The following is a 20,884-nucleotide window of genomic DNA, read 5'->3' on the forward strand; positions in this document are numbered from 1 at the left end:
GGAGTTGCCAGTTATAGGCTGATTTGTGGTGGACAACAAACACCACTGGAGCAGAGGTAAGAGTAACTAGACCCCTTTTTAGTTACTGTTGAGAGATTCACTTGAGGCTGCTCTCATTTAATTTTTGATCTTGTGGTAGCAGTTAATGCAAACCTTGTGGCACATGGGGTTGTAATGATGACAGATTCCCATAATCTGGACGCGTGTATTGACTTTTGAGGGAGCTTCTTTGAATGTATACACCATAAGGTGTTGGAATCTCTGATCTTTTTTCGGTGAATAGCGAGCAGCTTGAATGAAAGATCTGCTGAAGAATGTACTCATAAGTAACAACCACCCTTTCGGGCATATTTTTACTTCCCTATTTGCCAGCATTTTTGCTGTGCAGCACATTGTGCCACTACTTCTTCATTTGCTTTTGAATGTGAACATTTTCAGATTCAGTCATGTTTATCGCCATACTGAGAGTGCATTACAGTGCTGTGAAGTTCAGTGACTGATTGAGAGATTGGCAGATTGGTTACTCCATCATAACGTTACGTATATCCCATCAGCCTCATTGCAAGTGTCCTAGGATGAGAACATTTTCCAGCATATGCAACAAGAATTTTAGATTCTATTAAGGACATGGAGGTGAGGATTATGCTTCTTAAGCTTTACTACTCATTATGCAGCAGCCAATCAAAAAACAGTAACACATTTTAATACTACAAATCCCATGAGGCTTTGAACCATGCCACCATAAACCACTAATCAGACCAGGCCAAAGTCTACAAAATAGCGAAACACCATTTTACTGCCTCTTTCTTTGCAACAAGCAGTCTCATTGTAATGCAATCCAAAAACAGAATACAGTTCCAGCTCTCAACGGAGAGCAAAATCCATGTAACAGGGTCTCTGATGAGATAACTTATCCCTAAACTGGCATAGAAATGGACAACCGTTGATGAATTTCCAGAATTCTATTTGGTTTTGAATGCTTCCCTTAAATCAGAAACCATTTTGAATGCCATTGCATATATGAATTTAAGCATATCAAGGGAGGGAAAATACAATCATGTCAAACATAATCATATGACATCATGGCAGTTGAGATACAACTCTTACTTGTCCTTCTTGTTGCATGTGCTGGAAAATGTTCTATTCTATGGCAGGACCGAAGGCTCAGATTATGCTGGTTCAAAGCTGACCAACAACAACAGATGAAGCACTTGCAATGGGTTTGTAATAGAAAATCTTAAACATACAATCAGATGACCAGTCATCCCATGACAAAGGCTTTAGACGCCGTCACACCTCAAGTAGAATGAGCACCATATACAGATATGTCTATACCAGCTTCAGACCTGACCCAACTAACCCAACAAGCTAATGTGGCCACCTACACAGGGTGGAATGGGTTTCTGAATTGACAGAAGTAAAGGGCCCTAGGGTTCGGTTCTGTGAGACAAAGTACGTTCTTCATAAGGGTTCCGGTAGCAATGGTCTGCTTTGTTAAAAGCTCGAGCAGTTTGGAGTTTATAAAAGACTCTTCTTGTTGGGGAAAATGGAGAGGCAGTGGGGTGCATGTTGGGTCAGTGGAAGATCTAATTCTATCTGATACCCTAGAACAGTGTTCAGGACCCAAGTGTATGATGTGATCTTTGACCAATTGTGTACGAAATGCATCAAGCTGTCCCCCAAGGGAATTGAAGGAAGTAAAGGGTGAATCATTACCTGAGGATTGGGTGTCATTGTTTTGGAATCCTCTATTGACACCCGTGTTGAAGCGGCCTCTGATTCCCCGTGCTTGTGCTGGGTCTTGTGCATACCCTCTGCGTCTGTGTTTGTACCCACGGTGAGGACCTTGCTGGTTGAAGCAGCCGGCCAAGCGTCCTCTGCCACGACATGACCTACCAGAGAGGGGATTGAAAACTCTTGAGGAATTACTGAGATTTGTCCAGGGAGGTGAAAGTGTTTACAAATTTCGCAATGTCTTTGACAAAGCAGTCTCTAAAACGTTAGCCTTCCGCTAAAAGGCCTGGTACCGCTGATGCCAGTTCGCCAGTTGTGGGTCAATTCTCAAGAGAACAGGTTTACGCCTCTCAGAGGAAAGTGCACAGTTTGTGTTACCTAGGAGGCAGATTGCTCTTTTAGTCCACCCAGCTAGGACTTCAGGGTGGTGAATTGCTGCACCCGCTTCTTGGGCTTGAAAGACCAGTTGCAGTATTTTAGCCAGCTGGCCGGAAACATCTAGAAGTTTGTCCTGGCATGCTCTCAGAGCTCTATCCATGACTTTTTTAAGGTCTTTACGATATTTCTTTAGAAAGGTTTGTATAGAAGTATCTATATCCGGAGTAAGTGCGGTTTTATTTGGGAGATCTGGGTGGGGCATTCTGACCTGAGGTGGGATCTGACCTCTTTGTTGAAGCTTTTCCGCAGGTTATTCTTGCATATATTCCGCCAGGACCAATCCGAGGATCTAAGATGAACTATGCTAGACTGGTCAAAGGTGAACGGGGATTGAGTCATTGAAGAAGGATGCTTACGTTTCGTAGAACGTTTGTGAGGGTGGGTGTGACTCTTGGGAGGAAGAGGTGTCTTTATCTGTAGGGGTTGGGGGCAATGGGAGAGACGGTTGCGGCTGGGCCAAAGGGTCAGTATTGTAATCATGATCCCTTGCTCTTTCAATAACCTTGGTATAAATCTTTACATGAGACCAAGACTGGGCGGAGGGCTCTGAGGGAGGGGGGCTAGAGGGGGTATTACAAGGAGGAGGGGAAGGGCTACTACCCATCAGCTGATCTAGGCATTGTGAGATGGGTAGGAGGGCAGAGGACAAGGATTTATCTTGATTCTTGTCTAAGATTTTGTTTATCATGGATTCCATATTTTCATTGTAATAAAAATTGTCATCTTCTGGTAGACCATAAACAGCCAGGTCCTGCTCGTATGCCTCATAGTCAGGCATGTTTCTACGGAATGGAAAGTCTTCCCTCATCAAAATCCCAAGAGGGAAGCCAGTTGATTGCAGCTCTACTCAGCTTACATACTGGTTGTAATGTGGGAGCCAAAAGGAGCTGTTGCAGAGAGGCCCATGTACTCCAAGCTGCTTTTACAGGACTTATGGGGGGTGTGCTGCCCTGTCTGCCTAAGAAGCGTCAAGATTAAGAGGTTCCCCCAAAAATTCTGTTTTGAGAAACAGGGGGAAAAATTAAGCTAATGTCCCTTCCTTTGATAGAGATGTCGTCTGTATGCTCAAATATGCAAATTTAGGCCCGGTACCGGCACTGCCCTAGCTTGAGGAAACCTTGTTCTAACCCGTGGCAGGCGTCACCAACTTCGAGACGGGAGGCTGCCTTGCATGCACGGACACGTACAGGCTCCCGAGAAGTTACGCGTGTTTAGCCTAATTGGGCTGCATACATGACCCCGCTTCCGGGAGGGACCAATCCCAGAGCAGTAGCGCAAGGAGGAAGTAGGATGGTGCTTTGCTATTTTGTAGACTTTGGACTGTTCCGATTGGTGGTTTATGGCGGCGTGGTTCAAAGCCTCATGGGATTTGTTGCATTAAAATGTTTTACTGTTTTTTGATTGGCTGCTGTATGATGAGTAGTAAAGATTGAGAAGCATAATATGAGGATCCGGGCCTGCCATAGAATCCATTCACTTGTAATAAGGCATATTGGATATCAGTCACGTTTGTGACGCGGTGGCGTCGGTAGACTTGAGACTGCCCGGGCGATACCTGCGTTTGCCGCCCAGCGCGGCGGCACTCATTGAAGAGATTGGGGGAGGGTGCTGACGAATCCATGGATTGCCGCCCGCAGCGGCACCACACTGAAATCGGAGGGGGGAGGGGTCTAGGGGGTGCTGGCGAAAGCCACCACCCCCAGAACTCGTGCCACCCGGGTCGTTCCCCTTGCAGTGCCGGAGTAACCCATTCGCCAAACTTCAAATCAGGCCTTACTGCTATTATAAGCCATGGATTTTGATTAATGAAGTGTATGTAAGCTGTGAGGTTCGTTCGCTGTACTTCAGGAGTAGATATTAACTATCCAGTATGTTTTAACCCCCATAAATAGATAAATAGTGCGGCATTATTTAATGTCAAAAATTCAGTCCACATTTTATTTCATCTGTCCCAGGCAGTTAACTTTAGTAGCAGCGATGCCACTTAGTGGATTCAAGTAGATCAACATGATATGCATTACTGAAGCATTGGTGTGCACTAATATTTCAGCATTCGCCCTTTTTCATAGTTATTTACGGACTGCTTTGCATCTATTATAGATGGTGTGCTTTCCCCTAAGTGGCGTTCCCACAACTCTAACAGCACGGTTATTGCCTTGTGAATTATGACTGAACCAAGCCAGAGCTCAAATCGAAACACCCACTGCTATATATGCAGAAATCCAAAAGGGGGTCTACTGATCTCTCCTGCTCTGTAACAGAATGGCTGACTGTTTTTTCCAGGTTATGTAGGTAGATGGGTTTCACTTCTAGTATTCTCATTTAACCTGCTGTCGGAATTCGCCAGAATAACACCAGGTGTTGTTACAGATAACGGATGGTCTAAAGAAAGCAATCCCAATATTGAATCTGGAGTTCTAGCAAAACTCTGCATAGTATTAAATGACATTGCAAACGCAGACTTATGAGGAATAAGGCAAAAGATGAACCGGGCTGAAAAACCTTGATTCATGAACTGTAGACCACAGACCTAAAACTCAGAAATATTGAATTGTGGCAAGAGTGGAAATTAAATAGGGGCACTACAACAAAGGATACTTAATGTCACACCCTGATACTGTTGAGCTTAGTGATTTGAAACAGGCACAATACTTGCAAGTTTAATTTCAATTATTTATTGGTTTTGGTGTGATGTTAACATTGTCATAACATTTACAAACCTTGCAGAAATTATGCCATATATATTGATCAATAAAAAAATTTCAATGAAAACATATACAATCTCAATTACATATTAGGAGTTTTAAAAACGTCTTTAAAACCCCCTAGATTTTATAGCAATCTGCCCAGGTCTAGGGAACTTGGATCATCCTTTCATTTGATCTATGCCATAAATATATTAAATACTTTTTCCTAATACCACATACATATGTGCAGGAGAAATAACGAGATTGATTTCCTGTATTATGCTTTTGTTTCCAAGGGGTCAGAGTCTCTCGGCCTTTGGAACTTAATCCCAAGATCCCCGATTTATTTCGAAGAGGTGATTCCTCAGCAATCTGATAAGGAAAAAAAAGCAATTGACCTTTTCATCCACCTAATCTGAAAGATGTACTTGCTTAGAGCCCAACTTCAAACTCTTATTAACTTGTTTAAGTCTATTTATTGAACTGGGGTGCACTAAATCATTTCTAACTACAAATCCTGCACTATTTATTTGCTATTTTAGAATACCCTAGAAAGAACCATGAGGATTTCTTTTATTTGCTATTGGTTCTTACCTTGCCCCACCCACTGTGGGCCCATAAAGGGCACCTGCAGTCATGTCACATCCTTCGAAGAGTACGCTACAGTGTTTGCCCAAAAGTTCAGGGGTGGCAGTGGTTGAACTGATATCATGTGAACTATATCTTATTTGAAAGTTCAGATCGGGATGGGCTAAAGCATCCTGAACAATCTCTTTCCCACATCCTGTCTTGGGCAGAATCTGTATTGTTGCCCATTAGAGATGTTCAAATCAAAGCGATTCAGAAAAGGGGGTGGTGATGAACAGAGTGTCTGAATTAAGCAGACCACTCTTACCCAGTCCAAAGATCAGGGCTTGATCCATCACCGTTATTTATCTCACTGCCCCATCCCAGCTCAGAACCTGGCTATATGCAAATTAGTCTGTCCCTGGCCCAGTGCATCATGGGAACAGGGCAGACCAAACTACCAAGCCAGTTCTTCACCAGAAAGGAGACAAGCTACCGGGGACCGGTTTCTGGCATTTCAGCCTCTTCGGCCCGGCTTGCTTGAATCCTGATGGAGCAGTGAGAAAGGGACTCATGTCTGAGTATACCCTGCCACACCTATAGTGGCCAAAAACGATTCCGAAAAGGGGGTGGTGATGAACAAAGTGTCTGAATTAAGCAGACCACTCTTACCCAGTCCAAAGATCAGGGCTTGATCCATCACCGTTATTTATCTCACTGCCCCATCCCAGCTCAGAACCTGGCTATATGCAAATTAGTCTGTCCCTGGCCCAGTGCATCATGGGAACAGGGCAGACCAAACTACCAAGCCAATTCTTCACCAGAAAGGAGACAAGCTACCGGGGACCGGTTTCTGGCATTTCAGCCTCTTCGGCCCGGCTTGCTTGAATCCTGATGGAGCAGTGAGAAAGGGACTCATGTCTGAGTATACCCTGCCACACCTATAGTGGCCAAAAACGATTCAGAAAAGGGGGTGGTGATGAACAGAGTGTCTGAATTAAGCAGACCACTCTTACCCAGTCCAAAGATCAGGGCTTGATCCATCACCGTTATTTATCTCACTGCCCCATCCCAGCTCAGAACCTGGCTATATGCAAATTAGTCTGTCCCTGGCCCAGTGCATCATGGGAACAGGGCAGACCAAACTACCAAGCCAATTCTTCACCAGAAAGGAGACAAGCTACCGGGGACCGGTTTCTGGCATTTCAGCCTCTTCGGCCCGGCTTGCTTGAATCCTGATGGAGCAGTGAGAAAGGGACTCATGTCTGAGTATACCCTGCCACACCTATAGTGGCCAAAAACGATTCAGAAAAGGGGGTGGTGATGAACAGAGTGTCTGAATTAAGCAGACCACTCTTACCCAGTCCAAAGATCAGGGCTTGATCCATCACCGTTATTTATCTCACTGCCCCATCCCAGCTCAGAACCTGGCTATATGCAAATTAGTCTGTCCCTGGCCCAGTGCATCATGGGAACAGGGCAGACCAAACTACCAAGCCAATTCTTCACCAGAAAGGAGACAAGCTACCGGGGACCGGTTTCTGGCATTTCAGCCTCTTCGGCCCGGCTTGCTTGAATCCTGATGGAGCAGTGAGAAAGGGACTCATGTCTGAGTATACCCTGCCACACCTATAGTGGCCAAAAACGATTCAGAAAAAGGGGGTGGTGATGAACAGAGTGTCTGAATTAAGCTGACTGGGTGAGAGTACTCTGCTTAATTCAGAGACTCTGTCCATCACCACCCCTTGTTGTAAATAATTTTGTCCACCCTAAGCGTGGAAGGGTATACTCAGATGTGAGTCCCTTGCTCATTGCACCATCAGGATTCAAGCAAGCCGGGCCGAAGACGCCTGAAATGGCAGAAACCGGTCCCCGGAAGCTTGTTTCCTTCCCAGTGTAAGAATTGGCTTTTGTAGTCTGGTCTGCCCTGTTCCCATGATGCACTGGGCCAGGGACAGACTAATTTGCATACAGCCAGGTTCTGAAACTGGGATGGTGCAATGAGCTTAAAAACGGTGTTGGATCTAGCCCTGATCTCTTGACTGGGTGAGAGTACTCTGCTTAATTCAGAGACTCTGTCCATCACCACCCCTTGTTGTAAATAATTTTGTCCACCCTAAGCGTGGAAGGGTATACTCAGATGTGAGTCCCTTGCTCATTGCACCATCAGGATTCAAGCAAGCCGGGCCGAAGACGCCTGAAATGGCAGAAACCGGTCCCCGGAAGCTTGTTTCCTTCCCAGTGTAAGAATTGGCTTTTGTAGTCTGGTCTGCCCTGTTCCCATGATGCACTGGGCCAGGGACAGACTAATTTGCATACAGCCAGGTTCTGAAACTGGGATGGTGCAATGAGCTAAAAAACGGTGTTGGATCTAGCCCTGATCTCTTGACTGGGTGAGAGTACTCTGCTTAATTCAGAGACTCTGTCCATCACCACCCCTTGTTGTAAATAATTTTGTCCACCCTAAGCGTGGAAGGGTATACTCAGATGTGAGTCCCTTGCTCATTGCACCATCAGGATTCAAGCAAGCCGGGCCGAAGACGCCTGAAATGGCAGAAACCGGTCCCCGGAAGCTTGTTTCCTTCCCAGTGTAAGAATTGGCTTTTGTAGTCTGGTCTGCCCTGTTCCCATGATGCACTGGGCCAGGGACAGACTAATTTGCATACAGCCAGGTTCTGAAACTGGGATGGTGCAATGAGCTAAAAAACGGTGTTGGATCTAGCCCTGATCTCTTGACTGGGTGAGAGTACTCTGCTTAATTCAGAGACTCTGTCCATCACCACCCCTTGTTGTAAATAATTTTGTCCACCCTAAGCGTGGAAGGGTATACTCAGATGTGAGTCCCTTGCTCATTGCACCATCAGGATTCAAGCAAGCCGGGCCGAAGACGCCTGAAATGGCAGAAACCGGTCCCCGGAAGCTTGTTTCCTTCCCAGTGTAAGAATTGGCTTTTGTAGTCTGGTCTGCCCTGTTCCCATGATGCACTGGGCCAGGGACAGACTAATTTGCATACAGCCAGGTTCTGAAACTGGGATGGTGCAATGAGCTAAAAAACGGTGTTGGATCTAGCCCTGATCTCTTGACTGGGTGAGAGTACTCTGCTTAATTCAGAGACTCTGTCCATCACCACCCCTTGTTGTTCAAATCAAAGCAGCAGATATCTTCAGGGCAAAGATGCTGCATTGGGTGTTCATCTAATCCCTGACGTTTGCAATAGCTCTTCCTCTTATTCAGGAGATCTGCAACTACTTTGGCTCCCCAATCATGGATTTGTTTGCCTACTAGAACCTACCTAGTTCCCTCTGTTTTTCTGTAGGTTCCACAGTCCAATGACTTTGAGGACAGTTGCTCTTGTGCCCTTGGCTACTGTTTCTCGCCTTCCAACCAACTCCCTTCAATCTTTGCTTCTTGACAAAATTACAGTAGGAGAGAACTTAAGTGGTTATTGTCTTTCCCTTTGGCCCAGGTGACCTCGGATTTTCCACTTTAATCTGATGTCAGCAGCTGTTGAGTGAATTTTGCCTCTAGATAATTTTTGCTTCACAGTCATCATTTGATCTGTGCTTCATGCCTGGTGCCGTTAGTCTAGTGGAAGATGATTTTTTAAGGGCATGTTGGTCTTAAATTGGAGGTGCAGTGGGTTATTATTCATACATTCCAACCCTTGTGCAGCCTGTCCTCCAAGCAGCCACCGGTGCTCATTTGTTCTACAGATTTGTTAACACCTATAATATGGGTGTGAGGAATGGAGTTGGACATCTATTCGCCAAAATGAAGAAGTGACATCACACACCCTTTGGCCTTAATGACATCACATGAAGTGACCTCATATGACATCACAGGAAGTGACCTCATATGACCTCTGATTCTGACTCTTCGAAGAACGTGATGTCATATGTTCTTAACCCTGATGAACCATGATAATTGCCATTTCTGAAGTTCCATAATTGCAAGATTAATATGACATCACAGCACAGGCAGATATCTTATTTAGAAAACACCTATATTAGGCTGCTGACATTATCTTTGAAAATGACGGAGAGTAATACTTGCTCTTATCTGCCCTGAATAAGTGAAGTGAGTGAACCAGGCCTCATTATAGGGCTCAATGGGGTTCTTCCCTAAGAGCATCTAAGACAAAATTGGTCATAGAGTGTACTAAAAGCACAATTTTCCCATAAATTTACTAAAAAATAAGATACAAACTTGCTAGTAAAAAATGTTTTGGGCTTCAGTGCTTTGTCATCTTCCATACTTGTGAAGATTGGATGGTGGTGTGGCTTAATCACAGGCTCCTTCGGAAGGTCATCTTTTTCTTCCACTAGAATGCTGGTCTACCCTCTTTCCTGAGCCTATCCTCTGGTACCAAGGCTTAATTACATGTTCTTGACTTAGTGTTGCCTGTTTTGATTTTCCCCACAGGGCAGCATACTAAAACTGTTTTGAGAAATTATTTGTCCATTTTGGTGTGGCATAAGTGTTCCTAGTGCGACCTTTGATGATTGAGTGAAATTGGGCAGTTACATTGCATATAGTTAGTGAGTTGTTGATCCTTTCTCATGTTCAGGCTGTTTCTACAGAGGGTATTGTGGCCTCTTTGGTTTTTTGTGGACATACCTTCCATGTCTGACAGTTGAAGGGCCAGTACTTGGGCGAACCTGTCCAATGTCATTGCCCACTAGAGGCTTGGTAGGACACTAGACCTTAATTGGCTTTTGGCTTCAGCATTTAGTCTAGTGGTACTGGGTATTTTTGGTTTTTTTGGGTTTCTTAATGTGATGTTGCAGTAAAGTCTTTAGAGATCAGTTACTCCGGCTTTTTTATACATCTTTTTTATGGTCTGGAGGATTGTAAGAAAACATGCAGCTAATTGTATTCTCAGTGACATTAGATTATTATTATTATTATTATTATTATTATTATTATTATATTTAATTTTATGCAGCGCACAGCTACCCGGAGGTTTCCCGGCGCTAAACAAAAAGAGAGAGAACGGGGTAGTTGCAGAAGGACGGGCTCTAGAGAACAAAATAGGGTCTATAGGTTAAATACCCAGGTCTTGAGGTCTCTGCGGAGCCTTAAATAGCAGGATTCAGAACGTAAGGAAAGAGGTAGGGTGTTCCACAGGGAAGGAGCCAAATAAGCGAATGAGCGGCCGCCCATTCTGACTCTCCTAATACGAGGCACCTGATATCTATGTTGGGTCGACGAACGAAGAGTGCGGGGGGGACAATAGTGTTGAACCAGAGTGCTTAAATAAAGAGGGGCATTACCTGACTTGATGCGGTGCATGATGCAGTGGCCTTGAATTTAGAGCGGTTTTCAATTCGAAGCCAGTGTAGGCTACGCAGAGAAGCAGAAGTGGAAGAGGTTCTGGGGAGATTGCAGTGTAATCGAACAGCCATGTTTTGAACCGTCTGAAGTTTGCGAGTCACCTCCTTGCAGGCACCCAGCAAAAGAACATTCTCATAGTCTAGCCGAGATGTTATTAACGCTTGGACTACGGTTTTCTGGGTGTAATGAGGAAGCATCCATATGATCTTTCTCAGCCACTTGATGATGGTAATACAGGTGGCCGAGACCTTGATCACATGTTGCTTCATCGACAGCTGATCATCAAATATGATGCCTAAGTTACGAGCGGTTTTGGAGGGAACCGGTAGGGGACCCATTTGCTGTGGCCAATGGTGAGGGCCCCAAAGTGTGGTATTGTGGCCAAACAGGAGAAGCTCGGTCTTCTCCCCATTTAATTTTAATTTATTGTCATGCTTCCAATTAGCTGTGTTATTGAGACCAGAGAGAAGGGATGAAGTATTGGAATTTTGGCCTGTGGAAAGTGAATAGATGATCTGAGTATCATCGGCGTAAGAATAGATGATAAGTCCGGCTTGCTCCGCAATGGTGGCAAGGGGTCTAACATATAAGTTGAAGAATAGTGGACTCAAAATGGAGCCCTGAGGGACGCCATGAGCAGAGTGGTGGATTTTTGAAGCTGAGGAAGGGGAGAAAACTTGGAACGTGCGATCATAAAGATAGCTGGCCACCCAACCGAGAGCTGAGCCACTGATGCCGATGGACTTGATGGCAGTAAGAAGGATGGAATGGGAAACAGTGTCGAAAGCGGCACTCAAATCAAGTAGGATGAGTGCCACAGTTTCCCCTCTGTCTACCTAGCATCGAATGGTCTCAGAAACCCCAAGAAGAGTAGACTCGGTAGAGAAGCCAGCCCTAAAACCAGACTGAGACTGATGGAGAAAGTTGCCTGCTTCAATGTAAGTGGTGAGCTGTTTGTTAATGTGCTTTTCCAGGATTTTGGAGCAGACCGGATGGAGTGAGATGGGACGAAAATTAGCTGGATTGTTGGGATCAGCATTGGCTTTCTTTAGTAGGGGCACAATCATTGCGTGCTTCCACGTACTCGGGACCTTGGCTTCTCGGAGTGAAGCATTCAGGAGTTCTAAAATTAAAGTGAGTGCATAAGAATCAAGGGTTAAAAGGATTTGTGGGGGCATGGGATCCAAGGGGGAACCAGATTTAATGCAACCCAGAATATGCTGCAGAGAAGTGATAGTAAGAGGGTCCCATGCAGTCAGCTGAAGCGTGGAGGGCGGACACATTTGCGTCCCTGTTTCTAATTCATACAAGGGTGCAGACATGACCGGCTCAGGAGAGGATGCATTGTGAGTGGGAACTCCAAAGTTAGTATAGATGGTCTCGATTTTGGCAGTTAAGAATTCTGCCAGGGAGTTACATTGCATTTCATCCAGGCAGGGAGCAATGGGCAGGCAGGACATGCCCGAAAGTTCCTCGACCGCTTTAAATAGGGCTTTAGGTCGATTCTGAGCATTTAGAATGGTTCGATTAACATGTTCCGCCTTGGCTGTGTTACAAAGGGAATGGTATTTCGTGAGAGCATCTTTGTAAGTTTGTTTAGCCCCAGGATCGTAATAAGCGCGCCATTTCCGTTCCAACTTTTTACATATAGATTTCTCATTTTTTAATTGCTCAGTGAACCATGGAGCGGGGCGATGATGCAAATTGTGTTTATATCTGCGTAGGGGAACACATGTATTGACCGCGGAGGTAAGCCAATTTTGTAAAGCAGCCTCCTCTTCAATGGTGGCCATGTTAATAGAAGGTCTGGTATTTTTAAGACAAGAATTCAGTTTCTTGGAATCTAAATTCTTCTGATTTCTCCCAGCTCTAGGAAGCGTGGAGTTTCCGAGGATATTCGGTGCACGGTCAATTTTTATAGAGAAACTAATTATGTAGTGATCTGACCAAGGAATGGGCCTGGGGGGTTTACATGCTATGGTATCTAAGTTTGAAAAAAATGGGATCCAATAGATTTCCTGCCTTGTGAGTGGGGCCAGAGTTATGCAGAGAAATATTAAGTGCAGCTAAATCTTGTATAAGGTGTGTACTGGTAAGGCAAGATACGTCGTTGAAATGTAGGTTAAGGTCTCCAAGGACCAGGAAATTAGTTGAGTGCAAGAGTAGTGGAGCAATATAATCAGGAAATGAGGAGGCCCAAGTACTGGCCGTACCAGGTGGACGGTAGACGAGAGTGCCCGACAGAGTGTAGTTAGGTGAGAGCAGAAGTTTGAACAGGCCGGCTTCACAATTAGGGATAGCTAAGTCTTCCCACTTGCAAGAATAAATTCTTTTAAAAATGATTGCTATACCGCCTCCCTCCTTTCCCACCCTGTTTTTACCTACGTAAGTGTAGTCATCGGGGAAGGCAGAAGCTATGTCGGGGCCAGAGCTGTTGTTCAGCCAGGTCTCCGTAAGAAACATAGCAGCTGGTTGAACAGAAGTGATAAGGTCGAAGATGTCATTCCTGTGCTTCGGTAAGGACTTACAATTTAGGCTAATGAAGGTAAGGTCAGCAGGGGAATTAAGTGGTATGTGCCGTAAAGAATTTTGCAGAAAATTAGAAGAGGTTATATCAAGCAAAGAGGGGAGGGATGATAATGATCGAAGAGCTGCCTGAAGTGGTAATGACTATTTTATCCCAGATAATCTTTATTACTCAGATTTTCCTTTCCTAATCCTACTATTTAAATCCCTGCCCTCCCTCTCTCCTCGGGGTGCCATCTTTGCAGTCCTGGGATGTAGCTTGTTAGTCAGGATGAGATGCGGGCATAGGCGTCCTTTATAGCCTCATGAGTGAATGGGTCTGGGTGGAGGCTGTGAAGTCCTAGATCAGAGAGGCAGAGCCTCAATTACAGAAGTACTGGCTTTGTAAAATTAGCCTCGCTCAACTGATGCATTTAGTTACTGGTAGCTATTACAGCCACTCAAAAAACATTAATTTAGTTATTCAGAAATGTGAGCCTAAGTTAAAGTCCTGCCCATGCTAACCTTGATTGTGGTATGAGCGCTGTATTTTCACGCACTGGCTGCTTACTAGATCTTCATTTTAGTGTAACATTTAGTTGCTGGAGATTTCTTCCTGTGCTAACATCAATGTGTAGATAACCATTGAAGTTGGACAATTAGTGAAATCTTTCCGGAGTTGGTTTTGTTCTTGGTGATGGTTGTGCTACCATGACTCGCGCTCAGCATTTCTGCTACATTTTACACTATTTTTTCATTTCATCTCGGTTAGTTGGACGGTTGCAGGCATCCATGGCTGGACCTATGTTCGTTCTGGCTGTTCACTCTTGTCAGAACATTCATATTTGGCTGCTTCCCCCGACAGCTTTACCATTTTGTGCTTCTTTTCTAAGTTCATAACCTCCAAAATGAAGTCCCATAGGAATGCACAATGTTGTTAAACTTTTACATCCAGCTGCTCCACAGACTACTATTCGCTTTTTATTTACTAGTACTAGGTATATTCCTATGTGGTGTCATTCAGCTGTTACTGTTTCTTGAATGGAATAATATGTTGTCATCCTTTTCAGGAATTACATAGACATCAGACCCAGACTATGGCTCGTACTCCACCATCTATTTTAGGGCAGAGAGCAGACCCTTTTCCAAGGTGGATAGCATCCTTGTTTAATATCCTATTAAAACACAATGTATATACTACACAGTTAGGGACTGGTTTGGAAGAGACAAGTTTCTGTAACACTCACATAAATGCTAATATTTTGTTTTCAGCATCCTGTCAGGGTGAATATGTGCCAACATTTAGTAGAGTCGGTAACAAACTGGGCTCTTTCATGTAGATTCCTTAGTCTCTGATGAACTGAGGGCAGAGTGAAAGTCAGACTGCCACACATAACCCTGCCAGTCACCACATGCTTAATGCAGTCCAGCTGAACCTGGCTCTGGGGCACTAAGAGATCTACTCGCTAACCTAATGGCTCAGAAAGGAGGAGATGCTCCAACCAATGGACCTGACTCGGTCAAGACATGCACTGAGTACTTAATGCTTCCTGAGGCACTAGAATCTTTACTTTCCTAATGAAGTTGTAGTCATTACGTCCCTTCTTATAATCTCTGCTGGAGGTGATTGCACTCACAAGTCTAGTTCATATCTTACATTTACTAAGCTGCTGAGCATGTGATTCTTGCTGTGGAAATTGGATTTCTTTTTGCTACCTAGTTTCCATCAGAGAAGCAAAGAGAAATGCATATAAGATGAAAATTCATCTAGAGATAGGGAAAAGTATGACCAATTTTGTAAAAAGTCTTTGTCCCTATAATCAAATCAATCAGGAGGAACAGTCATTGTTTTGAATGATGCTTGGCTAGCACTATTATAGGACAAATAAGAAGAGGCTCCCTTGGATTTGTTGGGAGCATTGTAGCATGTGTCTTTAGTTTCTGGAACTGATGGGGAATTGGTAAGAGTTTAAATTAGATTCATGGATGGAGGAATGGTTTAAAGAATATTTGTAGATATGTGGAGAATGTGAGTGATGGCTGAGCCTGTTGGTTTTGTGGATTCATGGCGACCTGATTAATAGGTTCTGGTGAGTTCCTTGTGGAACAAGAGAATGTACAGTGCCTATCCTTGAATGCAAGAGATCACAATCTTGATGTATGTTGTGACAAGATTTCACTCTATCTAAATAGGAACTGCAGAGACAAACCCAGTTCTCTAACTGACCTCAGCTGTGAAGGCAACAAGTTAAGATCTTAGATGCAATTGATTTTCCACAGTTTCTAACCAAAAGGATACGCAAAGGTAAACACAAAATGTAAACTAAGTGTAAACCTAGGGACCCTTTTAAGCTGACCACTAAAGAAGTCACCAGGGGATTTGCATCTTGTGTTGAGTATTTCTAGATCTTTATTATTTGCCTTTTTTTTATAAAGATCATGAAGATACATTCCAGTTGCCTTAAATACAACAAATAGAATGTAACAAAAATGGCTAACTGATTGACGAGTTATAGGACAAATAAAGATAAAATACTCCTTTGGAATCAATAACAAAATATATTCAGTATTAGCTATTGGGGAAGTCTAACTAGGACTAAGTGCCCTAGGATAGTCATTTGCATTGTGTATGATGATGTTACCTAAAATAGGGTGGTTAGTTTTGATCAATCTTTCTACATTCAATGCAGAACAATAGGTCCAATATTCTAGCCGGAAAAAAAACATATGGCTGTATCCTTAGATGATTTGAGCTATGCAGGCACACTGTGCATGCCTATGGTAAACACCACCTGTCTGTGGTAAAATACACCAAGCTCGACAAAGAAGCGTCAGGTGACTGACTCTTGATAGCAGGATGCCAACTGCATGGTGTGTCATTACTGTAGTCAGTTATTTTCTTTCAGGGTTCGTTACGTGTGGTTTTTAAAAATCGCGTAGTATGGCTTTTCAGAGTTCAGAAGAGCTCCTAGTCGGAGAGGCCATTTTCAGTGTTCAACATTGCTTCTTGTTCACGAGGATGGGTATTGGTCTTGCCAGTGTTCTGAAACCTTGCCCCACACACAGTTCTTAAAAACTGGCCTTTCAAACAAAGATTTGTTATAAACCTGTCCACCTGGTTTCCTTTGGACTGAACCCAGTCCCCAAAAACCCTAACTGATTCTAACACTCTGTCAGTGAGCAACATGCCAAATTTATGTAGAGCACTATTCACTTGCAACAAAGGTTTCTTGTACCATAAAACGCACATTTATTTAACTAACCGGGGACACTGCCTACAAACTCATAATTACGTTAATAATTTAGCCTTATAGCCCGCCGTAGCAGGCTATACCGGCTTTTAAAGGCCTGCTGCAGCGTTAAAGGCCCGAGCCGAAGGTGAGGGACTTTAGCATAGCAGCGGGACTTTAATTGCTGGTATAGCCCTGCTACGAAGGGCTGTAAGGCTATTAGAACACTCTGCCACTAGAGGGCCGAATGTTCTAACAAATAAAACAAAGCATTCAGGGAGCGTGAAGGGATTGAAATCCCCTCAGGCTCCCTGAAGCCTTTGTTCACAGTTAGAGCTGTGAACAAAGAAACATTGGAATGTTGGTGCTCCGGGCTTATACCAGCCATTATAAGCCCGGAGCACTCCATTATTTTCAATGGAGCTTCCAACATTCCAATGTTCTAATATACAATACCCTGTCGATAACAGTTTAAAAGGTGGAGGGGATTAACACTGTTGTAAGACGTTTGAGGACTGCTTCCATACAACCAGAAATCTGTGCAGAAAGTTAGCTCCTGCTTCGATGAACCATAATTTAAATGGGTACCTACCTGAAACTGAATTATTTCAAGTAGCGATGTGTCATTTGAGGTCTTGAGAATAGGACATTGCTTGCCATTGGAATGGTCTTCTCAACTATCCAAAGCTTTTCTCAGCCCATTCCTGGTTGCTAGTCTCTACCAGGAAGTGGACTGCTAACCGTCAGAAACCCTGTAGAAATGATTCACCTGCCTGCAACAGCGGCAGAATCAACAAGCAGTGACCTTTGCACACGAGTGAGCAGTAGATCGCACTCTGAAGAAAAACAGAAAGGCTTGGGGACAAAGCGGGACATGGTCTGTAAGAGCTGAAGGTTGATAATGGTAGCTCACACTTGTTTGTGGTCTGTCCCTTCAACTTCTTCAGTTCTTTTTGCACTGCTAGCAGTGGACCCTCCCACTTGTAGGGGCGGCCTGAAAAAAATTGGGAAAGCTCTTCTCGCTGGTAATGATGATCTTTAGGTAGGCAGAACAGTGCCAACAATTCTTACATTTCTGTGGTAAGCACCTTTCAGAGGCAGAAGAACTCATGGCAGCATTCAGCATGACTGGGTCTGATGGTACTTAAAAAGATCAAGGCATATTCCAGGCGTTCAGGACTTTCTAGCTACTTCAGGCCACAGCAGTACCAATCCTTAGTTTCTCACTCCTCGAGTCTCGGCCCATTTCGGTCAGGTACAAGTCACATTTCCTTGACCTGGTCCAGTTCTTACTTTTTGCTGGTGCACGTTTCTTTTTTCTGCATTAGGTCAAAGGTGATCTTAATATATTCTGACTCACAGGGACAGTTTATATCCATAAATGTGGCAGGAGTTCTTTATCTCCAGCAGAGTTGGGTGGTTTGTTGGTGAGCGACTTGTTTTAAAAATATGGAGAGCACCTGCCTAGGGGCTGGTGAGACATGTTTGTTGTGCAGATAAACTTACCAGGTTAGTGAATAATGTTGGAATGAAGAGCTGTTCTGTACACTGATCCGGAGACTCTTAACCCCACATTAGTATACAGATGAAGTCCAGGGTAAACTTAATTTCCTAGCACTTGCCTTCTGTTTTGCAAAACATCAAGGGCTTCTGAAGGGGGTGATGAAGAGAATGTTCCTCAAATGTGTGGCTTTGCAGAAAACGTATGTCACTATATCGAATTGGTAGTTGGGTGAGAGAATCACAAAGGGGTGTGTGTACTTGTTGTATAGAGGGGTTGACGTGAGACTCAGATTAGTAAAATATAGCTACAGGATTGTTTTTCTAAACTTTTCAACTTGTAGAGTCAACTTTTAGAGACTGACATGATTTAGTGCTGGATGATTCCGTTTAAGGTAGTGGAAATATATATATATATATATATATACACAGTGCGAATGGCATATTGAGGTGGGTGGGGGCGTTTAAAAGCGTTTGGACAGTATTTGGCTTATTGAAATGATTGAAAGAAATGTGGGCGGTATACTACTCTCCTCTCTGGCTCACCCGCCATTCTCGTCTGTGATGAGCCTGCAGTCCAGATAAAATAGAGCTCCGGCACTACGGTTTGCTGAAAAGTCTAGCCAATTAATTTACGTGTCTTTGTGGTTATGTTTTTTTAAATTAATATATTTTCTTATTTATTTTGTTGCCGGTGGTGACAGCTCCCCACGGGAGCATTCTCATAATTGCTGACTTTTTTATTTTAGAAGGACAGGAAAAGTGAGAGTGCTCGCCTGGCACCGAGGTCTCCACCCCCTGAAGAAGTGATCTTAACCACTCTGACATGGCTTACCCGGCTTCAACAACCCCTCCCCGGTGCTTAGAGCCGAGAATGTGTCGGATTGCTCAGCTGTGCTCAGTCACAGCCGCGAACGCCTTCGTTTTAAGTCCTGTTTAAACCAGATTTCCACGCGCTTCGTTGTCCGTGGGTGACTCATGTTCGGGGAGATGATGCTGCCCTCGTAGGTGGTGTGCTGCCTGCGATGCCAGAGAAGTGCGTGTGCAGGCTCATTGAGAGGCGCCGGGCCCTCGCCGCGGTGCACGCGCCACGGCTAACCTCCCGGTCAGCCTCTGAGCATAATGGTTCGCTCTTTTCCATGACCCCGATATCCTGTGGATGACTTCAGAAACTGCACGCGCTTCACTTCCTTCATCTGCGACGCTGGTACTTCGGACCGGACTCCTGAAGCTGTGACTAGGACACATGAGCCCGACCTGTGAAGCTGCACCGACTCCCCTCAGCGGCGACCCTTCCACCTGAGCCTGACTTATCAAGATGTCCGACTCTCCGCAGCAGTAGCCCAGGCACCAGGGCTTGACTTGTCTCTTCTGTGACCTGATATGTGAGCCCGGCACGTGATTGTGTCCAGGGCTCCTTTGCTGGGATTACGGTACCTGTGCCGACTGCCAAGCTGTGTGAGCTACGACCCCTGGTACTCGATCTAGAAATGAACCAGCTTGACTCTCCTCAGCTTTGGCCCTGTTACCCGACAGTTGAAGCTGGATGTCTGATTCGTTGTGAATCTCATACCTGAGCAGGACTTGTAATGCTATCCTGATAACTTGATCTGTGACTCCAGTTCCTCAGCCTGAGCGTAGCACCTGTCTAAAATTCCTCAGCAGCGCGACAAGTGCATGGGGTGGAATTGAGAAGCTGTTCTGTGCACCTTCCATGACTGTGAGGCCGGTACCTGAACAGGAGTTGTTTAACTGCCCGTCTCTCCTTGACTGGGACTTCTGAAGCTGTTTTCGGCACTGGAAAGTTCATTTTTATGGAAGTGATGCTGCTCTACTTTCTTCAAATGTGATACTGGCACCTGAGCTAGAGTTCAAAGAAGTCAGTAGTGAACAGGCCACTTTTTTTCTCTAATATCTTCATCAAACCTTTGCTCCTGCTTTTGAGGGCATGGCTGTGTCCAGGATCCGCTAAGGCTGGGCCACCTAAAATGTATGGGAGCAATGAAGGATGGCTGCAAGGCGGCCGACCAGCCTACACAGGTAAGTGTAAGTGGCCATCAGGAACTCATTAGGTTTTGTGGGTGTGTGAACAGGGGCGGCTCTAGGCTCATGGCGGCCCTGGGCAGGGAGCGTAGGTAGGGGGCCCCGGAAGAGGGGGTCTGGGCGGGGCGGAGCACAGAGGCCAGTGAAGAGAGGAGGGGGGGGGGGTCAGGGTGTTTGAAAGTGGAACAGAGCCGGAGGCCGCTAAATCCCTGCCGTGGGCCACCACGCAAATATGTATCCATCCTCAGAGGATTATTATATTAAGGATATATATTGGCGTTGTGGCCCCTGGGGTTTGGTGGCCCTGTGCAGGTGCACAGCTTGCACATGCCTAAGGCCGCCCCTGGTGTGAAATGAATAGACTGCCTAGTGGAAGTAATGGCAGAAGGCAGCCAGAGGGGGAAAAATGCATGGGGAACCAACACCATTCTCACCAATGTTAGGTGGTTGAAGCATTTACATGTGTGCATTGTTATAACCCTTCATACCCCCTCCCTGAAAATGTAGAGCCCATTTAAAGCATATAGCAGTTCATAGATCAAATCTGTTACTTTTGCTCTGTGTACATCTATTAAATCTTTGATGAAGTCTTCATTCCCCCACACTCTCTATCCATACTCCAAACTCCACAGCTTAATATTCACACAGCCGGGTCACGGCACTGACGATGCAACATTTGGGGTCAGTTCAAGATCCCGTTGAAATTCAGGCTGAACAGTGTCCTGCTTTTTAAAGCTCCAAATAGTACCCTGGATTAAAATTAGTCCTGCATGGGGACTTTGGTCAACCGCTATCACACACCTCAAATAGGATCATATGATCTGCGTGCTTCTCAAGTATATGTAA

General features: G+C 44.8%; 1 protein-coding gene across 5 annotated transcripts in view; it reads left to right on the top strand.

The window, feature by feature from the left end:
- The window catches only part of TAOK3 (TAO kinase 3), a 1,265,547-nt gene that overhangs the window by 125,697 nt on the left and 1,118,966 nt on the right, over window positions 1-20,884 (top strand). Inside the window, exon 1 of one of the 5 annotated variants that reach the window (XM_078667096.1) lies at window positions 18,745-20,035. The exons of the other annotated variants lie outside the window; for them this stretch is intronic. The gene's annotated coding sequence lies outside the window, so the exon portion shown is untranslated. Of the gene's footprint in view, window positions 1-18,744; window positions 20,036-20,884 lie in introns of those variants that run through there. 5 annotated transcript variants of the gene reach the window in all.

The sequence above is a fragment of the Lissotriton helveticus genome, chromosome 11 (assembly GCF_964261635.1).
Source record: "Lissotriton helveticus chromosome 11, aLisHel1.1, whole genome shotgun sequence".
Lineage (NCBI taxonomy): Eukaryota > Metazoa > Chordata > Amphibia > Caudata > Salamandridae > Lissotriton > Lissotriton helveticus.